The sequence below is a fragment of the Pavona decussata genome, unplaced genomic scaffold (assembly GCF_977016875.1).
Source record: "Pavona decussata unplaced genomic scaffold, jaPavDecu1.1 SCAFFOLD_426, whole genome shotgun sequence".
Classification (NCBI taxonomy): Eukaryota; Metazoa; Cnidaria; class Anthozoa; order Scleractinia; family Agariciidae; genus Pavona; species Pavona decussata.
The window spans coordinates 791,673-796,708 of record NW_028145783.1 but is presented as its reverse complement, the minus strand read 5'-3'; positions in this window follow the sequence as shown (position 1 = coordinate 796,708).

Genomic DNA, 5,036 nt, shown 5'->3' with positions numbered 1-5,036 from the left:
CTCTGGGGAACTGGAATTTTATTACTCCAGGATTTGTGTGGTAAAACAAATGCAAACTGTTACGGGACAGCCAATAAAAAAATTTAAACATAACATTTAAATTTTTTCGAGTTCTCCAGAGTCTCTCCTGGTGCCCACTCACTGACCAAAAAGCCTGAGGACTCTGGGTATGAGATTGGTAAGTTTGTGCTTGATACCCAGAGTCGTCATGCTCTTTGGACAGCAGTTGTTCGCCAGGAGAGACACTGGGGAACTGGAATTCTATTTTTTTATTTTTTGGTTGCTCCATAATGGCTTGCATTGTTTTACTGCAGAAATCCCACAGAAATAATATTCCAGTTCCCTGAGAGTCTCTCCTGGCAACTAACTGCTGGTCAAAGAGCCTAAGGACTCGGGCTACATGATAAACATCCATGATTGCTGGGGGACAGTAAGACAAATTACGGGCCACTCCGAGCAACAAATGTGTTTGGATTAGGTTGCACAGAAACAAAAGGGTCTCACATTCACTAATTTCATACCCAGATATTTTCTCCTTGTAACAAATATCAGGCTGAACAAGTCACAAGTCATCACAGACTTGGGAAACACCATGAATAACAAAGTTTGATCAAGTCTAAGGGAAGGGTTAAGAGGGGGGGCACTTGAAATGTTTGATGGGGGTGTACAGCTAGGTTCTCCTAATCCTGACCCTAACAAAATTCATCATTTTCTGGCAAAAACAGGCTCAAAAAACATACCCTGGCACAACACATAGGTACCTACAAAGCTTAACCAAACTGATGCAGGGCTGATGCTGTGGCAATGGGCAATTTATTTTGGCTAGTATTTCAACTGGTACTATTAGCAATCCTCAGGGCCAGAGTTACAATATGAGAGAAACTAAGAACTCTAAAATTAGTTCCGTTATTTTGTCACATTTTTATTCTGACCTTGAAGAATGCTAGTAGTAGCAGTAAATGTGAAAGAGTACACCAAGCTTCCATGATGGGGTTCTGTCCAGCTCAGAATCAATGTTCGCCCAACCAATACCATTCTTTGAGCTATTAATGCAATTCTTCTTAAAGAAGCATTTGAAGTTAAATCAACAAATTTTGTTAAATTTATTAATGCCTTCCTAAATCCCCTAATATGTTAAAAGGTTCACTCTACACGATTTAGTCTGGTGAGTTCCTACTGCTAAATACAAAACCTGCGCACCAAAAATAGGTTACTATCGCTTCAGGCTGTTTGTGTTCAAGGTCTGCTGGTTACTGTAATATTATCACCACGTTTCCAGTAAGGAAATTTATAGACTGAGCCATTTTAAATTAAATTTCAGAAAACAAAATATGCCAATTCCCTTTTTCCATGTTATATTTGACATAAAACTTGAAAATCCCATTATCGAAACTATCACTGACACAACTTTGCTAATTGTCACAAAACCATGTATTAAAGAACTTCTGCATATAATTTTTTTCACAAAATTTGCAAGGTCACCTGATCCATATCAACTACCTACCTACCACAAGTCAAAGAAGGACCAAGTTAAAATGTACTGATCTGACAATCAAGTTTTTCATCGCAAAAACATGATTTAATTTAAAGGGGCAGTATCATAGCAGATCGATGGGAGATATCATGATTTTGGCCAAAATTAGCTAAATTTAAACTTTGAACACTGTGTTAATTAATTTTTCAATGGTTATCGCTAATTTAAAGAAATATTAATAGTGATTCTAAGACGAAAGGTTGAACCAAAATATAGTACAACCGGCGATTTTTAGTGCGTTACAACAGCGAAATTTGAAAACGTCTGCCAGACGTTTTCAAATTTGAACCCTTCTCTATCTTGGTCATCTGGCGGCGAAAATATCCGTGGATAGTTTCTTTGCATTCTGATAGTCTTTTAATGGAATTTTGTCATTATATCTTGGCTGCTATCAACCGAATAGCGTCTTTCCGATTTTCAATGTGTTAAGTACTAAAAATAGCGTGATACTGTCCCTTTAAGGCTGGTAAAAACATGAGAATGATGTGTTACTCAGTCAGTCACACACGCATACATACTCAGGAAAAAGAAATCTAAGTTCTCCCAATAGCAGTCGAATCTATACCTCAGTGGTAGAATATCCAAACTAGTAATCGGAAGGTCATTGGTCCAATTCCAGTTGGGTAGAAATGAAATTTCTCTCCGAGTAATATATGCCTCCATATCGTTGACCATTAAATAACACATTCTCCAGCAAGGTATTCATCACCGCTAAGCAATCAAGAACACACAACAGTAAACTCTGTTGAGGTTCGCAAATAACGTTACAGATGTCAGTTGTAAATCAGAGCTGTGCTAAGCTGCCACCAGAGGAATAAAGATTTGCTTCAAAGAAGACTCCCGGGTCCTCCGTTGCAGTTGCAAGCGGGTTGCTATTCTACATATTTGGTGGAGAACTTTACCTTGTTGCTGGATACTCTTTGAGTGGAACAATGTTCTTTTACTTTTGTGCACCTATAGCCATTGCAAGCTTGATTTGTTTAGTTTTTTTTCCAGTTATGTAGTTCGTTTTGTTAGAAGTATGTTACGAAATCGGTTTCCTTGCTTAGTGTATGAGTTCTGTTTCTTAGTTGCCTCAGTTTAGTTTAGTTTTTGCATTCTTCGTTTTCAAAAGAGAGATCTGGTTCTGTTAGGCATTTCTCTATATACTATAATTGCAGACATGTTTGGGTTTGCTGACCAAGGGAGCTCTAGTTTCACACTCAACTGCTTAACTCAATGTGCGAGAACATACCTACATGCTTGACAATAACAAGAAGAGGACCACCAATGTAAATTCCATGACAAAAGTACAAAGTTAGACAATAAACCCAAACAAGTTTCACAGGGCCAATAAAATCCAAGGTCAGCTTAAATCCTCAAGCATGCCTACTTAAAAATACCACACCTAAACTCGACAAACCCTTTCAGAAGACAGTACAACTCAAAAACTAAGGAAATGCCTCTACAGGCTCAAACTTGAATAAAACTTGAATGACCTTTAACAAAGAACAAACCCTAACCGAGAAATACCTTTAAACGAAAACCCTTCATTGAAACTACTAAAAAAAGCGTTCTAACAAAAATGATTCCTTTTGACTTTCTAACACCACACTTATCACGCAACTTTAACGAATGATTGTAAAGATTCAAAAGCTGGCTATATAAAGTAATTAAAAACTGGCGATTAAAGCAAGCAGGTGCTAGGCGATAATTAAAAATACAATTCCACGTGCCGTGATAGGATTCATGTGCCATGATACAAACGGTTCCGTTACGTTACGTTATACAAGAGGTTTTTGGTACATATCTATTTATATGAGGGCATGGATTTGTGAAATCATTCGAACTGGTGATTTAAGACAAGCGTTTGCTGGGCGATAAAATACTAATGCTCACGTGGCTTGATACAATTCACGTGCCATGATACAAAGGTTACTTTACGTTATTCGAGAGGTTTTTAGTACATATCTATGTCTGTGGGGGCTTAAACTTGGTTATTCATTGCGTTTGTTCAGGCTACTAAGATCTTTTCTACGGAAATAAGCTTTTCGTGAAGACATAGGTTACATTTCTCGTTAGTGTTATTATCGGGTTTGCACTTTTTGAGTACTTTTCATTTAATTAGACATGTTTTGTTTGCGTCCTTCATGGTCCATATATTGTTCAGATAGTTCCGTTGCATTGCGTCTGTTGGCGTTTCGGAAGAATGTGTTGTGATTTCGGTATCGTTCTTTTGTCTTCTGTAAAGTTTGATGCCAGTCCCACGTACGATTCTGTTGTTGTTACCGTCGTTGGCTTGGAGGATTTACCATCAAGTGGGCATTCTGCTTTCTTCTTGCAGTTGCAGCTCGGGTCATGATTTTGGTTTGCGTTTGTTGCTACATTTGAGAGTATCTGTTTTTTTATGTGCTGCGATGATGGTTTTCATGTTTGGCATGCATGAGTAGCTGAGTTTTAGTGTGTGTCTGTTGAAGATTTTTTTTAATGGGTGGTTCTTTGGAAAGCATTTGTCGACGATGGATAAAAATATCTGTACAATTGACAATTTCTAAATCTCCTATACTTTAGCATACACTGACATAAACACTCTAATATCAACTTATCAATATAAGCTCAAATTCTTTTACTCAGATGTATCAACGATATGAAACATGGTTTAGCCAAACAAAGCTCTGTGAGCTCTAGGGCACAAACTAAAGAAGTTTGTTGTCAAAACGGTTTCCTTCTTGAACAAATTCAAAAACTGATGATCAAATTGCAAGTACGTTCGCATTATTTGTCGTGCGTGATGTATTCCTTGGCCCGCCAATTTTTCTGAACGTGCCTTGTTTCGCGTTTCGTTATAAAATTGCTCCGCGTGATAACCCATGAAGGCCGTACAGGATTTTTCCGGCGGAGGAATCAAACGCGAGAACTGTCATCGCAGAACTGAGTGTGACACGATAGCGATCTCGTCACCGATTACATCTCTATAAAGTAAAATTGGAAAATTAAGTCTTATTGTGGTCACCCAAATCAAAGCTATTCAGCGGTACTTTCTTTTGGGGCTATTTTGATGTTTATTATGCGAAGTTCGAACTTGTAAGTCTCTGAATGAAAACCTAAGGCGTGGACATTACAGTAAAAGCTAAAGAGCAGCAGTTTTCTCAAACGTGGATTTCGGCAGTTCTTAAAGATGACCTTTAATTGAAAGTTAAAACGGGTTAATGGATCTTATTCACCTAAACATCGAGCACCTCTGCTGTCCTATTATTCCAAGCGTTCGCTAAGTCAGAAACTGTCTCTCTTTTCCCCTCTTCCTTAGCGTGCAGTCGTGATCGATCGTTCGATTCGACATGCCATTCTTCTTTTGTAAAACATTCGCGTTGCTTGCGGTGAATTGCATTCTGCGGCGTCTTGCGAGGGTCCCGAAGAAAGCTGCAAAACCTCACTGTACTTTTTTGTTTCGATTTCGCATTCGCGTTTTCGATGCCCATCTGATCTACATCATGCGGAGTTAAATTCATGCGCGTGCTGCTCG